This window comes from Condylura cristata, unplaced genomic scaffold, assembly GCF_000260355.1.
Source record: "Condylura cristata isolate star-nosed mole 26May11 unplaced genomic scaffold, ConCri1.0 scaffold00030, whole genome shotgun sequence".
NCBI classification, from domain to species: Eukaryota; Metazoa; Chordata; class Mammalia; order Eulipotyphla; family Talpidae; genus Condylura; species Condylura cristata.
Genome location: NW_004567131.1, coordinates 7,098,321 through 7,118,317, shown reverse-complemented (window position 1 = coordinate 7,118,317; position 19,997 = coordinate 7,098,321). Strand labels below are relative to the sequence as shown.

The following is a 19,997-nucleotide window of genomic DNA, read 5'->3' as shown; positions in this document are numbered from 1 at the left end:
TTACAAGGAAATTGAGAAGTACCCTAGCACCTCTCTTTGAATGATTTTTAATCTAGACACCCAAATTTATGCTTAGTGCCAGTGTGATTTATCTGGGTCCTTAGAGCCACATGGCACAAACTAAAGGCATAAGTTCTGGGAAGGAGGAAAATATAGTGCTCATGAAAGAATTCATCAGGGAGGAGCACCTGGACTGCTTAGTTTACAGTCAGCCTTCTCCAGATATAATAATGGTGAACATATATATTCACAGGGAAAGTCTCATGTGGACAAAAACAGCCAGACAATATCCAGCCAGTCCTTGGGGGGTGAGGGGGTGGCGTAGTTTACAGAAAAAGTAGATTAACTTTCCTGGAACAGAAGGGCTAGCTGGCTGGGGAGTAAGGAGAACTTAGATTAAAGAGATAAGGGCAGGAAGGGGAGCAGATGGCAAATGGCCCTGTCATTGCTTGAGTTGAGTAGGTGGGTAGGTGAATTCCTCCTTTCTTCAGGACTCTACACAGACATCATTTCTGGATCATTTTCCCTTATCCCTGCCCACCCCAATCTCGAAGTGGGTGTTGTCTCATAATACTTAAAATGTTGTACTGAAGTGATATTTGACTGAATTGATTTAAGCATCAGTTTCACCACTTGCCCTGCACCCCAGCCTTATCTCTTGTAATGCAATTGCTCCGTCCTATGGCAGGCTCAGAGTCTGCATGGTCTCTGTCAGTGAAAGGCTGACCCTGAGGTAGCACTGATTGATTCACCCCCGTACTAACACTGCTCCAGCAGCTAAGGAAATAGCGGTGAAGAAGAAATATTTTCTCTGATTGTATGGCATTTACATGGAGTGGCCTTTAAGGAACCAGAGTCTTATGCAGCCTACCTGAAGAAATTTAAGTTTTTTGGTCCTTTGTCAGGGGAGGAGTTTAAAGCTCTTGCATAAGACCTCCTATGCATGACATTATCCCAAAAGTGACATATGAGATGCTAAATCTGGCATGATTAGAAGCCACCAAGGCATACATAATCCATCAAATGGCAAATCAGAGCTGAAAATGGCAAAATGGTCAATACTAAAAAACTTTATTTTAAGCAGTATCCTTTCCAATGGAAAAGTCTAAAGGAAAGTGCAAATGTGTTTTGAAAGGAAAAGTACTACTTCAAGTATTTGACGTCAAAATGCATATTGATGAGGCAAACAGGAGGGTTGGCTTAATATTCTTATAGACCAACTCCCCAGACACTGGCTAAATCAATTGTGGGGCAGTCTGGAGACGACCTAACCTAATTGAGAAAGCCACAGGCATGGAAGAGGCGAGGGCTGACTCAGGCTCCAACAATCTGGGCTAAATCACTCACCCTCGCACTCTGTCTCGTAGCCTCAGCGGGCCACATCCAGTCTCTGCTCCCAGCCTCTGCAGCCCTCATTACAGGAAGATCACAGGGCGTGTGAGTCCTCAGGGAGTAGGAGGGTTATTTTCCTTCACAGTCTTTTAAGTAGAAACTGCTATGAAGAACAGGGTGGGGGATGGTAGGTAAATGGGGAAGAAAAAGGGAGGCAGTGTTGTCCTGGGACCTTGCCCAGTGACAAAACCACATGGATTTTCAAGGGAAAGAGCTGAGGAGCTTGATATGAAGTGGAAAACTAATTCACTTGCCTCAGAGGGTCCCATAACAAGGGGAGAAAGTTCTCTCAAGTCTTTACTCAAGTCCAAAGAAGAGAGTGAGAGGCACAATTCCAGAAGAACCTGCTTGTGAACAAGGCTGTGGAAGCTCATTGCACAATGACTGTCAGCAAATGATTGTGATGCATTTTTGTTGTGCTCATCTCCTTGATGATACTCAGCACACAGTCTATACACAAGTCACAGGAGACTGCAGACGTGTCCTCCGTTGTGTAGCGATAACATCAGGCTGTGCAAACTTGCTGAAGAGACTTTCTGAACAACTACTTCAGATCAATAGATTTTGGTCAGGAAAGAGCTAAGAGGGACTATCTTGTTCTCTTTCAAAAGGTTCCCAAGATGGAACTTTGTTGTTGATATGACAAGACCTTGATCCAAAGCAGCAAGGAAGAAAACCCTAGTTTGCCAATTCGTCCAGTCACTCAAATATAAGAGAACATGCAAGCTAGCAGACAGCTGGGGACAAACCAATTCCACAATTCCGCTGCTCTGCTCTGAGCACCCCCAAACCTCTACAGAGCTGCTATTTGGCAAATATGAAGTCATAATGCAAGCAAATATTCTTAGAGTTTGGTAGAAATGAATCACATTTTTTAACTTTCTGCAGCTGCCCATGGAATGTGAACTCAGCATGTATCTGAATTATTAAACATCTGCTTTATCAGTGTGGTTCAGTTTCAAGAACCAATTGAACTGAAAAACAAGCCATGTATGTAAAGAAACCTTAGGATTCTGGAAATGAATATATGAATCTACAAATTCTCGTAGTTTCTGACCATGTATCAAAATTCTCAGGAATGCCTGCATCTACTACCTTACTGATGAAAGAGCTAAGAGATAAGAGTTACTATGAAAATGCATTCTCTTTGTGAAACAGCTTACCTCCAAGCTGAGACCTGAAATCCGGGCTAGGAATCTGCCTTCCTAGGTGAGATGTACCTAGGCCACATGTAAACAGAATTCTCAATGAAAGTTTACTTTGTGATATATGTCCATATTTGATCAAAATCAGTTGACAAGCTTATAGTTATATGGTTTGGTATTAATAAAAGAAAATTTTATGACTTATTACAAAGTTTTTTCATTCATTGGTCTCAACAACCTGTGAATACAAATGATCTCAGCTAGAGAGGCTACACTGTGGTAATAACCCAAGTTTTAGTGGCTACTGTAATTCATATTCCAAGGGAGGCAGTTTATTGATTCCATCTATTGGTATAATTGATTGTAAAAGGAGAAGGGGAACAGGATAAGACAAAAGGAGACATTGAAATATGACACAGTCTAATTAATGCTCCAGTCAACATGCTTGGTACTCGGGATCTGGGTAGACTCTATCCTCATTTGTCCCAATTTATCGCAAGAGGTTAATTCAACACAGGCTGCCCTGGAAGGAGGTGTGGTGGTCAGATCACCAAGCAATTTTCCTTGGACCAGGAAAAGCTAACAGCTGAGGGCTGTCTTCCGACAGCACTCCAGCAGCTGGGGAATACGGCCTTCATTCCTGAACATGAATCTGCCCCAACAGGAATCTGGGCAGTGCTTCAAAGCATCCACTACAGTCGACAACTTGGATGCTTGGATTTTCTACTTATAAGTTCTGGGAAAAACTTCTCTAAGACACCAGTGAGCCTCTGACCTTGGAGAGAATTCACAGAAGGAAGGGTAGTGAGACAAATTCTACAATCCTGACGCTACAACTTGTTTCAGGGTGAGGATGGATACTCATCTTTCTCCTCTTATTATTCAATGATTTATCTCTCAAAAAGTTTCACTGCTCATCGTGTTGACTTTCCTGGTGCTAAGACCAGTCTCTCATCCCTGAGGGGACTGAGTCCCTGGCATTTCTGGCTTTAGTTTGTTTTCCTTCATAGGCAGAGAAGAGAATACTGAGAGGTGCCTAAGTTGATCACCTGAGTTCTAGCTTTTTCCTCTCTTCCCTAAATACAACAATAGCTTTCTTTCTTCCTGCTGACAGGCTCAATTATTCCTTTCAAGATGCAGATGCCTTGCCTGTCTTTTGGTCCCTTGATGCAAAGGTCCAAAAGTGGCCGCAGATCAGTGATATGAGGAGCTAAATGGGCTAGGTGCTCTATCCCATCAGCAGCATTTCCCCCTTCAGAATCAAGATCTCAAAATTCATAAGGTGCAGCGTGGGTAGGAAGCCCAAGTTCTCCTGATCCCATTCTTCAGTTCCTGGGCCTAAGAAATCAACATTGTGAGCACAACTCCAAATAAAGGTCTTTGGTTTAAGGTGTACTGTGCCTTCTAAAGAATGACACTCCATCCTCACAAAGTATTAACTTTGAAGTGGGCATAAACCAAGTTTTCAGTAGTTTGGTGCTGAGCCCTACTGACTGGAAGTTCCTGGGTGATATTGAGATATATGTGTCTATTCTTAGTTAATCTTCTGCTGAAAAGCATATTCCTTATTGTGATGTGATCTTACATGACATTCTGTGATGGGGGACTTAGTACTCTGTCAGCATTGGATAGTGCTGCTGGTTAAGGGCCTAAAGGTAGGAACTGTAAATCAGTTATCTACATTATATGTCCATAGTAAAATGAATTTTTTTCTTCCAGATGGAAAATGTCCACTGTTGTCAATATGCTGATGTCTGGCTGGCTTCCTTAAGGGTTGGAACACTCTCTGTAGCAGGAATGTTAGCCATTTGGCAGTAGTGAGAGCTGAGAAGTTTTGGTAAGTGGGTGTCCATGCTAGGGGGCCCATGCCTGACGTCCATCTCTGCACCATGCCTTCCCTGTCTTTGTGGCTGATGGGCCATCTCTGCAGTGGCTGATGACAGAGGCAGGCTACCACGAGGTGGTCAATACCTCCTGTACCTGCCTGCTTCTTGCCTCTCTCATAGGTACTAACATGCTTGTTCTCACATACATCTATGCACATCTACTCTGTGTTGCAATCTGCCGACTTTTCTCCATCTAGGCCCATGTCTAACCACTGGTCCCTTCTCTTTCAGCACAAGTGGATAAGCAGGCACACCACCTGCATCCTTCTCTCACCCTGTCTTTTAAGACCACCTTCAAGTAGTCTGTAATGCATTCACCATCCATTTTCAGCTGCAAACGTGTATAGAGCTGGCCCACCCGTGAAGCAAACTTAAGCTCCTTTCCCCCTAATCAATTGACCCTACAGAGTCCCCCATGTGACCATGGGTGTGTGCTGAAGGGAAGATGCTAGTTCAGTGGCAGCAGGTGACATGGGACACTTTTTGCAGTCTGAGTTTGTCCTCTATCTTGCTTGTGCTTCATCCCAGATACCAGGCTGGTCTTGCGATGAGTGTTTCTTGGGCTATCCCATCTAAAATGTGCTGGTTCTGCCAGAACCCAATCAGGTGGGCTGCTTTAGTCATGTGGTCATGGGGTGTCCCATGCTTAGGTGCTCTTTCTCTGCTAGGTCACCATAGCATGCCAGCGCTGTTCAAAAGTTGTAAACTTTGTTGCTACAGATTGGCATAGATTCACTTCAGTATCCTAGATTCTCCATCATGATCTTCTGATTGGGACTTGCCAAAAATTCCGCATGACACCTTTTTCCACCACTAGCACCTCTAATGCTCAGAAACCCATTGGCTCATATGGTTGAGTGGTAGGATTGCTTGCAATGAAACCTAGATCTGGTGTAAATCCTGGTCTTGTTCTATCTTCTCAAAACTGTTCAAAGTTAAACACCAAAATAGTTTCCCCAGGTGTGGAATATACTTCTTCCAGAACTCAAATATATTCCTCAGATTTTGTACTTCAACTTTTTGTGGTGGGAGTTGTAAGATGCAAAACTTATATTTTACTTTGGATGTGATATATTGGCAAGAACCTCTTCCCTACCCCTTGTCCTGCAACCACTTCCTGTTGTCCCTAGAAGGAAGCATGACTTGGGGTAAGCAATTCCCTCAGCTGACGGCAGTCTACCAGGACATTTTTAGCAGCTGGAGGAATGGGCTTTATTCTTGGAGGGAGACTTGGATGGTATCTACAGGTTTTCTTTACTGTCTGAAAGGAGAACATTGCTACATGGTATGATTTGGTAGCTTATTTGTGTGTGTCTGGGAATGCTATTACCATTAATTTATACGGAAAAACTTTTGAGCATTCCAAGATACAAAAAATAACCTACTAAATCACATCAAATAGGAACATTCTACTTTTGGGTAGCATGGGGAATTCTGCATGTCTTTATTCTACCTGCTTAATGTGGATCTTGTGCTCTTGATTCTACCTGCTTAATGTGGATCTTGGTGCCTTCAAATCTAACGGCCTTCATAATAATTATTTCCGGGCATCCTTGGGACCTGCATGACTGAAGTCATGGACGGTTTTCTCAGTTCTATTTGCTTGTTCTTATTGATGCCCCTGACTATTAAAACACTTCAAGGACTGTAGGGAACACTACACAGTTCTCTGTGCTCCCGGCAAACCCCAGAAGGCATCCCCAAACCTGTGTTCGCACTACCCTCTCTTTTGTGAGAGAGCTATTTCCTTGGGACCCAGAGTTGAGCCCATTGGGATGGGACAATAACCAAAGTAATTCTATGTTGCTCCTCAACCCAATTCCCCTCAGGTATACTTGGATTGTGACATATTCTTCTTTCCCCTGCCAGCAAGATCCACATGTCAGTAGGCCCTTTCAGTTTGCCTGACATTTCTGAGGCACATTTATTTAATCAGTAGTTTGAAGTCAGGCTGCGATGCTTGTCCATTGTTTTGAATTTACTTTCTACTAGTACACTTAAAATTGTTCATTACTGTTAATAGTGCTTCCATGGGTACCCTTTATGACTTCCTGGATTCCCATATAAGCCAAATTCTGATCATGTGACCCATTATTGTCACATACCCAAACTTTCTGTAATTTAGATGAAAAAAAAAAAAAAAGGTTAAGAATGGTCAAGTTACAAACCCACAATCAAACTGTGGGGTCAATGGTAGACTATGCTCTTATTTAGTTTTTATCTTTCCTATCTACTGCTTACTTCTTCAAAATTAAGAAAATAATCAAAAATTCACAAATATGAATTCAGAGGCTTATAAGTGATTAAACAAATTTATATTAAAGAAGACAATAAAGTTTTCTTCTGCTAATTTTAAAAACCATGATTTTCTGAAGTTTTGTTACATGGCAAGGGTAACATATGTGATTCTGGGCATATGATATTTTTAAAAAAGTCTTGCTCACATGGTTCTTTACTTATTTATATCCCTCAAATCCATAAATAGAACAAGATAAAATGAACAAATAAAAACTTGGGAGGAAGTTAAAAATACAGATTGGAAAAATCAAACAGAGCCAGGTTAAAGTTAGTAGACAAAAGCACATGGCCAATGTTGCTGGCCAGATGCCAGATGCGAGCTGTAGACTTCATCCCAGGCCTTCTGTGACTGAAACAAAGACAATCACAGTTCACCGCTTTCACCGAGATGTACCGTGTCCAAAGCAGGGCTACAGCAACCTCATTCCCCATATCTAAAACATACTAACTGCCTACTGACAGTGAAAGGAGGGCTGATATGAGGGGGTGTTGAGACAGCTTAGACACTGTACCCTGATTAATAAAAAAAGAAAAAAAACTAGGACTTAGCCATCTTCTAGCAGGCAGACCCTGAGACTAATACTTCCATGGGGAGTGTTACCTAGTGAGCAGGAGACAGGGACAAGATGAACCAAGCAGAGAAGATGGGAAACCAATACGAGGATGGGTTATGAGGTTGGCATGGCTTCTGGTGGTGGCTGACTCCTTTTAGGCTGCCTGCAGAATTGTATGAAAGATGTCACAGAATTTTCCATCTAGGGGAAGAAAGAAAGCATTTGTCTATTAGTGCTTATGCTCTGTCGGTCAAAGGTTTTCCACCCAACCTTACACCTCTGCATGTCATGTTGAGGTTAGTAACGAAAGGGCCCCTGGCACACCCTGTTATCTCCAGTAGAGGATGACCCATCAGCATGGGTTAATAGAGCTGTCAGGTTGCACCTACAGCAAGCCTGCCTCAGTGGCTGGGAAAAGGGACAAGGAACACACCCAGTAAAGACAGGTTGTACCCAAGCAAGACCTGACAGACTCCCAGATCTAAAACTGCGTGTTGTTTTAAAGCATCATCTGAGAATCTTTTGATGTTTAGTAACTTGCTGATCTCTAAGTAGTAAATTCCTGTAAGAGTTAAGTGATGTCAGGATACTTGGGCCAGCCACCAGTTTGGACCTATTCACTAACAGAGCCTGTATGTGAAAATCATGTCCCTTGCCTGATGCTTCAAAATATGAAGCCTTAATGATACATTGGCGATTGTATCTGAAAATAGTTATTTCAAACATCTATTACAGCAACATTGTCCAAGTTAATAACTTATACAGAAAATAAAGAGTTGGGATAAAACTGCTCATTTTATAACCAGGGATTAAAAATATATCTCAACACTCATTTTCATAGCCCCTTTGGATTTCCATAAGCAACTTTCTCTTAGCCTGGCATTTTAAGTGAAATTTTAAAACAATGTGACTTTTCACACTGTACTCTAATATAATCCCTGAAATTTTTTCTTCTCTTAATAATTCAGTATTGATTTTTTTTTTCATGATTGAAAATCCATGAGTTGAAATAGGTAAGGTAAAATCCTCTTTACCTTTCACTAACTTTCTACTGTTTAAAATAATATGGCCAGGCCTCCCTGCTGGCACAGGGGTAAGGTGTTCTCAGTGCTGTCACTGCTGTGGCCTGAGTTGGATCCCCGGCCAGGGGGCTGACCCACATAGGGCATAGCAGACGTCTTCTGTCTCAGCAGTGTTTTCAGTAAATCCACCTGTCCTGCTCCCTACTCTGTCTCTGCTGAATCATCTCATCTCCCTCACACCTCTGGCCTACACCCCTGTTTTATATGCAGAAATACTAAAACTAAATCTTTAAAAAATAAATAAGATAGCTTTCTGTATCATAACCCCATTGCTGAGGAATATAGCACGTGCCTATTGGAAAATTCGAGGCAAATTTTTAAATTTGATTTTAATTATTTTCCACCCCTCTTTGGGAATCACGTGCAATGAAAATCATGACTCTTAGAGAGTTTGGCAATGCTGTTAAAGAAATGGAATTCTTCTAGGTGGACAAGGAATGAGGAAGACAGAACATTTCATTTACGCTCAGAGACGGCAAGTAGAGGAAAAACTAGTCTGTCGGCCATAGTCCTCTGTGATCTTGTTCCACTAATATAAAACAGAATTAGTTAACTTACATGAGGTGAAATATTTAATTTTAATTAATCAATTAATTAGCATCAATTAATTAATCAATTAACTAGCATTAAAAAGGTGTACTTATCTGAGAATGCAAAATATACGCAAGAACTTTAAAAAATCTTAATGCCAACATAAGTTCGATATTATTATTTCTATGCACAAATGAAGTGACTAAGGCACAGACAGTTAAGCAACTCTTCTGAAATCACAGAGCTAAGAAAGTGGTAGAGCAAAATTCCATTTCAGTCATCACTGTGCCACCAACACTTCTTGAATCATATCCTCGAGTCTCTCCTTACTGTCAAAAAGGAACAATAAAAAAGGAACAAATGTGTCACACCTGTAGCAAAGAAGCCAAAGATGAGGCAAATTAATTTTGTTAAATTCTCCCCCACACCTTCCAGGAGCCTAGGAGGAGTTGCTGGAGACAGAGCAGCTCCCAGGTAGCCCTGAGCAGCAAAATGTTACTAGGTGCTCCCTGCAAACACACACTGTGTTAGGATGTGGCACTCAGGAACCGCACAGGACCTTACCTTGTGGAGAAACTAGGGGAGCAACATTTCACTTTAGTCCTAGAGAATGAGCAGATCAACAGCATGCAGGTGTGTCCCCTCAAAGGGCCCGTCACCAAGTAAGCTTCTCCACACTCTTCAGCATAAACTTGACATCCTTCTCTTTCTAGAAGCTAGGTTATTCCGCTGAGCTCAGTGGCATTGATGAGCCAGTCATAGTGAGCTGTTTCCTTGTAACTAGCACCCGTGACCACAAAGGGCTGTGAGTCTTGTTTCTTTAAGTCCTAGTTTATCACCTGGTATGGGGTACACAGGGGCATTTGCTAAAATGTTTGTGAAAGGAAGAGAGAGAGGGAAGAGAGAGAACAAACAATTAATACCTAGTTGTATGCATTAGTTATTTGTCTCATATTGAAGAACAGCTATATGCAGTGCTCACAAGGAGATTCCCCCTTCTTCCCACACCTACCCCCCCCTTAATTTGTCTCTAAACATTTGTGTTAAGGGCAGGAGACGCAATGATGAATAACACACAGTGTGGCTGTTTTTAAGAAGTTTATCAGCTAATGATAGAAAGGCAACAGAAATGTTAATGTTTTCCCCCTTCCTTTCAATCTTTTGCCCAACTATGAAGCAGAAAAGCCAGGATGGTTTTTGATGTCAACCGTCCAGGCAGCATTTGGCCTTGCCCACTGAAGGAAGGCCAGCTTTAAAACTGCCAGCCCAGAGACTTGCAGGAGAAGGGCACAGCTGGATTACTGGCTATAGCAGCAACAGACTTTGCTGCCCATTCATTTGCTCTTCCCACAAGTGAGGGAGTGCCAAAAATCTGTCTGCCCCACGGAGATGAGCCTGAGGGCTGCCCAACCCATCCACACAGACAGGAATGGTCGCACCCAGCAGGTTCCAGGTTAGCCTCCGCCCCCAATCGCCCCCTCTGGCCCCTCCTGGGCGGAGCAGCCTGCTCCCAGCAGACCCTGGGTGCAACCGTGCATTCAGGCGCCCTCGGACCAGCTCGCCCGGTTCGCCCACCTGCTCAACCTGCCCCCCTCCCTGCACGACGTCACTCAAGTCACGTGAGAGGTGAGAGGCCACCCCCTTCTCCCCCCAAATCTCAGCTGAGGAGAGTTGGGGGTGGACAGTGCGTCTGTTGCAGGCCTCTTCCCGGCCCCCTCCCCCGGAGTCCGAGGAGAGCTTTAAGCAAAGGGCTCTGGTGAAATTAAAACCAGTGTTCTAAATTAAGGGGAGCAGATGTTCCTGTTTTGCTCGGGAGACCTGGGTGGCCTGCTGTTCAGACAGAAATCGTTGAGGCACTGACCTTCCGGGGCTGCTGTCAATCTCGGCGTGCAGATGGCAGCCCAAAGCCCTGCCTGCCTCTGCATTGGAAATGCGGCAGCAGGGGGATCCCGGCAGCTTGAGAGAAAAGTCTGCATGGGGGTGGGGAAGGGGCCCTGGGGAGGGAGAGGGCAGGAGAATAAAGCCTGTTCCTCACACAATGGAGCCCCCATGGCGGCCCCTCTGAGGACAAAGCAGTCCCCAGGGACCCGCGGTGGGCTGCGCCAGGCCGACAGGCCCGAGCTGCAGCTGCCTCTTCAGAACAAGGCCCTGCAAATGTGCCCACTTGATTTTAAATCCTCTTAGGCGCTATCCTTGTGAACAAGGACAGGGGTGGCTGACAATCCTATACAACAGAGGCCTGGGAATCCCGGTGCTGGGCAAAATGTTTGCACCACGCATGCAAATAGAGTTGATCACTTGGAAGCAGTCTGCAGACTTTCTGACAGGTAGTGGGTGATCTGTGAACACAGCCACCTTCCTGCTGTAAACGCCACTATCTGGCCCCAGGGTGCCACTCTGGGTCCCGAAAAATTTTAAGGGTGTTTCCCCAGGAAGAGACTTCCCATTACATGTCCAGAAAAATCTACTGAGCTGCATAGTCATTAGTCACCCAGGTATTTACACTGTTTTTCCTATTTCCTTTCTCTCTTGGACTCTGTGGTCAGTAGTATAAAATTCCTAGGAACTCCCACCTAAACACCAGTTTCCTGTTTATGTTCTCTGTGGCTTTAATGTTTAGCTGTTAAAAGCAAGTTGAACAAAACTCTATGAAACAATCAGCAGAGGTTTGCAGGTGAATAGGGGGGAAAAATAACAACCAAATGGGTAGGTCAAAGGTCTGCGTTCATTTTTAATCACTTATGTCAAAATCACAAGGTGAAGTGGGGAGGTACAATTAAAGTGTAACTCAATGCTTGAGATCTTGGTTCAATTGCATTTGGCTCCTGTGTCTACATGAAGCTATAAAATATGATACACTAGTCTAAATTATGAACATTTTCATTTCTAATACTTAAAGGTCTTTTTTTCCCCCAATGTGGCATGACATTCCTTTGTTATTGAAGGTTAAAGGCCACACATAAATTCACCTGTGTGCTTCTCTATGTGCCTTACACCTCCCTAAGGCTGTTCTTCCTTAAGTTCCTGCAGGCAAATATTGCATTTCGTAGCTACCTGAATTTCAGCCTCCCTGACCTGTAAAGAACCCTAGAGAACACTCTCACCCAGCCCTTTTCTGATACACAATTCCCGGTACATTTCTGAGGCCTGTTTATTCTCTGACAGAATTCCTCTAATGATAGGATACTCCTTACCTCAGAAGATAACATCGTTCTTTGACATCTTTTTTATGATAAAGGTTTCTCCCCGCCCCTCTCTCTCTATATATATAAAACTCCATTTCAAAGCCATGCCGAATCCATCTAATTTCTCTTCCACATGCCTTTTCTTTCAAAGACTGGAAGAGAGCACTCATGTCCCCCTAGAGCCTTCTCCCAGCTAAACATCTTTAGATCCTCCAGCAATTTTCCCCATGGGTTTCCCTCACGGTCCCTAGTTATCTCGAGTTGTTCCAGACAGCCTCAGTCCCTTTGAAACTGAGGTGGTACTTAAATTCCTGCTACAGCTCAGCTGAGGTGTCAGCACTGGGGGAATAGGGCTTAAAATCAACAGGAGAATTAGTTGAATCTTGTCGTAGTTATATAGACAAAAATAAATGTTGGTTTTCCATTTCAGTCTTTTTGCTCTGTCAGTAATGCCAGACTCCATGAAGCCAGAGGAAAAAAGAAAAAGCCATCTTGTGTGCTGAGCTTGGTGCCTTTCCTGTCCTTGCTTCCTCCTTACAGCAATCCTCCGAGTAGGGACTATTGTAATTTCTCTTTTCCAGGCTCCTAGAGTCAAATAGCCCACCCAATCCACAACTAGTAATCCACAGAAACAGCAATAGAGTGTGGTTCCGAACCATAAATTGCTCTTTACATTAGACAAAGTGACTGTCGTTCCATCCTATAGTTAAAAGTGAGGTCCTGAATTTGTTTTTCAGTGTATTTTATGACACAGGGTTTTCATTCAAGACCAGAGTGTCCACACCATATTTATACAATTGCCAAAACTTTTGAAATATAATAATGTTAAGATGAAAAAAATTCTTTCTGGAAGCAAATGAAACAGAAATTCAAGCTAAAACTAAAAATCATCCTGAATGTGCTTTTATTTCAGTGGTATTACTGAACAGCAGAGTGTTACATGATCCTTGAATTTGCCCGCCTAGGCTCAGGCTGGGCCAGGCCCTCGATGCTGTTGAAGTTGTCCTGTGTATTTCACATGCATCACAAGCAATGGCACTGCCCCTCACGCCTGCTCTCCAATGTGTCAGTTAGTCAAGAAAAGGAAGAATATGTTTCCCATGCACACACTAATTTTTTTCCAATGTTGCTCAGCCTGCCAGAACAAAAGTAAAACCACAGAAAGATTTAGATCTGCCTCTTGATTGCCTTGTGCTCTTTTACTGTTTCGGGAGGAATTGGACATCAAACATTTGAAACTGTCATCTACACATTCCTTCTCAGAAAAAAAGCAGCCTGGGCGCCTACCCCTGTTAATTTATCTGCTACCCCCAAATTTTGGAAACTGTCTCCAGGAAAATGCTCTACAGAAGGCACTCTGAACTAATGGAGTTAATTCTGAGAAAGGTTCTGAGTCGACAGTGAACTGTCATGTGCTGACATCCGGCCAGGTGGGCTTGACGCCTTAGCAGATATGTTGCTCAGACATTTAGATGTTTCTAATTTGTTTGCTTTCATAAATAGTACTTGAGAGACCTTTTTACTCTGTTCTGAGTATCCTTGGAATCACTGTCACATTCATCTGTTTATTTTCTTCAAAGCACTGATTGAAACTAATACTTTATTGCTTAGATGTTTGTTTATGGTTGATCTTCCTTCTCTAGATCATAACTTTTGCATGAGAGAAGTTAACTCTTCTGGCTTGTTTAATTCCTAACACATAGTAGATCCCCAGGATTTTTGTGCATATATGTTGTTGTTCAGTAGTCATCTTTCTAAAGCAGAAAGTGGAAAATAGTCGTCAGGGGTTGGTGCTAAGGGGAATGGGAAGTTAGTGGCTAGTGAATTATAAAGTTTAAATTGGGGAAGATATAAAGTTCTACAGACAAATAGTGATGGTTGTATGGCAATGTGAATATATTTAATGCCCCTGAACTATAAAAATAGTCAAAATGGCTTTTTAGTATCTATTTTAGTAAACAATTTTTTTAATTGGGATTTTAGAGCAAAGCTAAGATTGCATATTTTAAATTTGGTGATGTATAACTTCCCTGCAGAAGTTGTAGTATTTACATTCCAACTATTAGTGCTTAGGAACACCCATTTCTCAAAAACCATCAGCACTGGTCTCTCTCTTTTCTTTGTTTTTGATAAGGAAACACACTTTAATTATTGTTTTATTCAAGTAACTCTACTTTTTAAGGATGTAATATATTTTCAGATGTTTGCCATTTTTGCTCTTGAGGAAAAACGATATATACCCTTTCCCATTTTATTGGACAATTTGTTTCCTTTTATTGATTTGTGGGAGCTCTGTGTACAGTAAAGGCAGTAAATCATGTAATAGCTATTATACAGACTGCAAATAATTTTTCCCTGTTTTTTAAATGTTATTTGTGATTTTTCTGCTGTATGAAATTTAAAATTACACACCTATAATCTTATAATATTTGAGTGAGAAAGACTTCTTGGTAAGTAACCAAGGCAATTAGGTGATAACAAGTACCATAAGCCCTATAGACTATAACCTCTGTGTTTGTGAAATAATTGAAAATTTTAAATTTAAGTAGAAAAAATTTTAATTATGTATTATTATAAATTGAGAAGGGATCAACAGAAAGGCAAAGGCAGACCAAGAATTCCCTCTATTGGGAATCCAAAGGGAAGAAAATATGCTGTAAGTAGACTTTAGCAGGACCAATGATAGAAAGGAAAGGTCATCCCTCCCTGTTGGCCAGTGGGTTGAGAACTACAGTGCAAAGCTAAGCCAAACCATGGCCCTTTCAATGAGAGTTCCATTTCCACCCCTAGAGCTGACCCAAATGGTTCAGCAGACCTCTCCTGTCTCACCTGCTGCTCCTCTCAGCATTGTATTTTATTTATCTGTCTGTTCTGCTCCCCAATCTGTTTCTGGTGAATCCTCTTACTACCCCTGCAGCTCTGGCCTGTATCCCATTTCTGTATGCATAAATAAATAAATCTTAAAAAAAAAAAAAAAAAAGAAAGAAAGAAAGGAAAGCTCAAAACGCATGGCATAGTGTCAGGTTCTGCCCATATACCCATGTTCCACTTAGTTTTCAGTGTGAAGAACAGAGAGAACTGGCAAGATTTGCCCGTTTAGCATTGATTCCTGTCTGCTACTTATAAGGTTTAAGCTCTTGGGTAAGTCAATTAAGCAACCTGTTTATTTCAAGGCTAATGACAGCTATCAAGCATGATTGTTATAAAGATTATACACTACATTTAAAAGCACTCTGGAAGTGATAGCATTCCATACAAAAAGAGAAATACTGTCATTAGTATTATTACTACCATTGTTGGAGGGGAGGGATTGTTTTCCTCCCAGGCCTTCATGTTTCTGCCTGTTCACTGTGTCCTGGCCTTGCTCCTTCCTGTGAGGCCCCTTGCCCTCCAAGAAAAGAATGCTAACAGAGAGGGCAAGATGCAACTGGTGATGGTGTGAGCACCACACATGACTCTGTGTGCCTGTCTGTAGACCCAGGCCATCTCCCTTCTGACTGACATCATGTAGACATGGCTGACTCTGTCACTGGGTGAAGGATGTGCTCTACTGAGCAAGCCTTCTTTCATGAACCTTCTCTCCCTACAGATGTTCTTAATTTACTAGGCCTGTGATTTTAATTTGGGGAGAGGGGAGAGTGAAGAGGTCTTCATGGTAGATTAGGCAATCTGTCCTTAAGTATAAATCACAGGTTCCAATCCAGCTTAACCAGAACTTTCTGGGGAGCAATTGGGATATTACAATAAAGTGGCAATTTCATTCTATTATTCCTTGTTGCTGATACATACATCCCCTTTCTGTGTTATTACACACAATCAACCTCATGGGAGGAGAACTACTTGACAGAGGACCCAGTGGTAACACCAAGGTGGGCATCAAACTGACCATTAATCTCTACTAGCAGTCTGTTATTCCCATGAGGAGAAGATCCTGTAGAGCACACATAATGAGAGTCCAGTAAATATTTCTAGATATTTACTCTGTCCCTACAGAAGCATGTATGTATTGTCCTCTATGAAACTACACACCTCGGTGACCAGGCCCCCATCTCTATAACCTTGGCCTTTTACTTGATTCCTGACTCTTCATGTTGCCTTAACTCTAGTCCCTCTGTGCTTCCAGTGCTGAGAGCGCACATTTGGTGCTCTCTCAGTCTCTCTCTCTCCCTCTTCTGTCACTCCTCTGTCTATCTTTCTCTCTCCAACACTCTCTGTCCCTCTCCCCTGTCTGCCTGTTTCTCTCCAACTCTCTCTCCGTCTCTCTCCTCTGCCTTTCTCTTCCTCTTCTTGTCTCTCTCTCCTCTGTCTGCCTGTCTGTCTCCGCCTCTCTTTCTGTCTGTCTGTCTCCCCTCTGTGTGCCTGTCTGTCTCCGCCTCTTTCCGTCTGCCTGTCTCTCCTCTGTATCCCTGTCTGTCTGACCCCTCCCTCTACCCCTCCAGTTCATTCTTAGATCATAGCCCTGCTTTGCCTCCTCTGGCTTGCCTCTGCTCCTCAGATTCTCTCTCCATTTCTCAGAGTGGTGTTTCTCCAGGCAGCTTTCCAGAGTAGATAAAAGAAAGTCTAATGAGAGTTCAAGGCATCCGGAGCAGAGCAGAAGAGGGTCTGAGAACTGCAGGGCCAGCAGAGAGCTCTGTGAAGGTCAGGCATCCTGCAAGCCTTGCTGGGCACTGACACTGGGCTCAACTCCAGGATCATCACGCAGTTTCCTTTCGTTCCTTTCTGTGCTACACACTGGAAAGCAAAGATGGTCAAAGACAGGCAAGATTCTAAGCCTTGAGAACTTACAGTCCCATGCAGGAGATAGGCAAACAAATTTATAAAACAAGTAAATGAAGCAGCCCTGAGTGGCAAGCACTGTCCAGACACAGTGGCACACGGAGGTCAGGACTCGGGTGCCTTGAAATCCTACTTCAGGTCTGGCGGCAGAGCAGCCTCTTTGGTCCCTTTAATACAACTTTCAACATGAACTGTTTTTCTCCAACCATAAATACTTTCACCAGCGCTTTTGCATATGTGAGTTTTCTAGTGACAAAGAGAAAAAAAAAAAAATCACAGCATGGTAAGCTAGAGAAAGCTGGAAAATAGAACATCACTATTTCCAATCATATTCCTCTTCTTTTGCCCTTTGAAACCTTTTACTTGATTGCCTTTAGGCCTGGCTTAATTTTTCTTGCCTGGGCCCATGCTAATTTGCATGGCTATTTTATATACGGGTCAGATCCACAAAGACAGCAGGCCAGCCTGAATTCACAAACACAGTCACATCCATCAAGTGGCCCGAGCTCAATATACTTGCTGGAGAAGAATAGAGGATAATGAGAAATCCTACCACGACCTGAAATCGTGACTCACCAGGGTTGCTCTGTGGTCAAGCTGATGGGTAAACCACTCCATCATCCTTATGTTCGACTTGTCAAACACTTGTGGGATTCCATTTTGGGTTTTAGACACGTAATTATGGTCCCATTGTTTCCAAAGTCAGAATTTAAGCCTCCGATTTTATAATTAATTGTAAGTTAGGTGGAGTGCCTGCTTTCATTTCACACTCTCGTCTGTGATGTTAGTAGAATACCATGGTTGTTTTCTTCAGTAAGATCATATACTTTTGAGCCACATTAGTCTATAAAATAGACATTAGTGTTGCCTTATTTAGCTATTGTTATAAATGGGCAACTTTAAAGCTTACTTACAACTGTATTTTAAATCCATTATGGGAAACACTGTTCTTACTATTTGTTGACATTTACAATTTGTTGTCATAGCTGTTGAACTGAAGTGTTTGTTCATTTATTCACATATCCATTCAATCAATCAAGCAATGTTGTTTTTAGGGCTATTATGTGAAAGGAACTTTGAGAAATGTGAGGTAAAAGAGCACCATCTCTAGACTCAAAATTACACAGCCAAGATGGTGCTAACCTTGGGGCAGGGTTAGTGTTGCTGTATCAGCGTCACCAGGCAGCACTGTAACTCATCTACACCTTTCTACCTTGGCCCAGCCATCTCCCAAGATCTGAGTTGGCAGATCCAGAGTGAGGCTCTCCATGTAAGTTCTGGAAAAAAGAAAAAAAAGGCGGGGGCGGGGGCGGGATTATTCTGATCACACCCTGGGGTTATTAATCACTTTCAAGTGATCTTAACAGAACTCTGTAGAACTTAGCTTCTTACAGCACGGCCACAGCCCCTCTCCACCTTAGTTAGAAAGTCACCTAAAGGCTGACAGCGCCTGAGCTGGGCCAGCAGTGATGCCTGACTCATGGCCATGAGAATCTGCCAGCACCCCAGTGGCTGTTCCAAGTCACAGCATGAGGCTTGCTATGGCCCCCTGTTCCCATGCCAACTCTTGGCAGATGTATCTCTGTTGACTTAGACCCAGGCTATTTTGGCCCCTCTACACTGAACTCCCTGGTCACCTGACCTCTACATTTGCCTCTAACTCCATGCTTTTTGGTGTTGGCTCTGTAATTACATGTATGCTGTCCTATTCCCTTTTTAGTGAGGTGGCGACCCAAGGCCCCCTGGCTTTAGATGGCAGACTCCTGGGTATTTGGCTGAACACTACTTTCCTGTGTGCTGAGGTATGTGGGAATGACAAAGTGCTCAGAAAACTAACACTTAGGATAGTGTCAAATCCAAAAGAAGAAGATGGGCAGAAGGCTTCAGTCACCCAAAGAAGCTCATCAGAAAGTGAGAGCTCAGGACAAAGCCCCAGGAAAAGAGTGGGTTCTAACAGGGAAGAGCCTGACTAGAAAGCCAACTTCACAAATGCCCAGGCTGCCTGCCCCTCCATCTCCAGCGTGGTTGGTTACTGTTCTTTCCCAACTACCTTCTTCTTGAGGCTCCCAGGCCAAGTCCCGCCTGCTCTGTCTTGTTGCCAAAATATCATATTTGCGTGACTGGCAATGGTTTGTGTCATCCAAAGGCCACTGCCAGCTAGTGAATTTGGGTTCTTTTTTCTTTGTAAATTTCTGTTGCCAAGTGTGATTATTTTGGATTTGATGTTCTGCCCAAATATGGCCAGTATTGATGACAACTCAGAGACGCTATATTAAGTATTTTGAATTATGTTTTAATTTTGCACATACAATATTTGGCACAACAAACTCAGGTATAGGTGCCATAAATCTCTTAAACTGATAAATGGAATCAATCAATAAAGTCTCACTTAAACTAATACACTTTATAAGCACACACAAAACCAGGGACATAAATGGCTAGTTTTATTTTTTCTCACTGTGACTAGTTACTGGTTCTTGAGTTATAACATTTTTTTTGTAGAATGTCATATAGTATTCCATTGATCAGCTTCTACTGAATACCTGTGTGAGATGACCTGTGGGGCTTCATAAGTTGGGTCCCGGACCTCACCTCCTGACCCATCCCCCACACATTCCTGTCTTGTCTTCCACCCCCACCTCACATGCATCCTGCTTGGTTCACCAGTAGTATAAAGTGAACAGACATGGTCCCTGTTTCTCAACATTGTCCAGTCAGCTGAGGCTGACACTCACATCAGTTGTTTCAGGGTGATGAAAGCATTTCACCTGGTCTTGAAGTAACCAGAGCACATAAGCAAGGACCATAGAGACACAGGTGGCAAGCCTTGAAACCTAAGGAGAGGTGAAGTCAGGGGAGGTCTGCCTGTGTGATGGAGTACAGGATGGGAGGGTAAGCTGATGGGTATCTCTGTCCAAGCAAAGTCTGAGTGGCCTGTGAATGACATATTCTGAGTGTGACATTCCTGCCACTCTTCCCCTTCATTGTGGTCAGATTCCCAGATCACATGCTCTCAGCCACCCTCCATGGCTGCTGCTAAGGTAGAAAAGAAAGGTCAGACTGGGCCCTCCCTGGTGGCACAGCGGGTTAAAGCACTGCACTAAGAAGCTTAAGCCACTTCCGCATGAGTTCGATCCCCGCCTGCCCC

General features: G+C 43.0%; 1 long non-coding RNA gene across 3 annotated transcripts in view; it reads right to left on the bottom strand.

The window, feature by feature from the left end:
- Positions 1-4,746: 4,746 nt before the first annotated feature.
- The window catches only part of LOC105854235, a 136,022-nt gene continuing 120,771 nt past the window's right edge, over positions 4,747-19,997 (bottom strand). For all 3 annotated transcript variants that reach the window (XR_001145935.1, XR_001145933.1, XR_001145934.1), the window contains 2 exons: positions 9,453-9,754; positions 4,747-7,476 (listed from right to left, as the gene is read on the bottom strand). This is a non-coding gene — a long non-coding RNA (uncharacterized LOC105854235). The remainder of the gene's footprint in view (positions 7,477-9,452; positions 9,755-19,997) is intronic.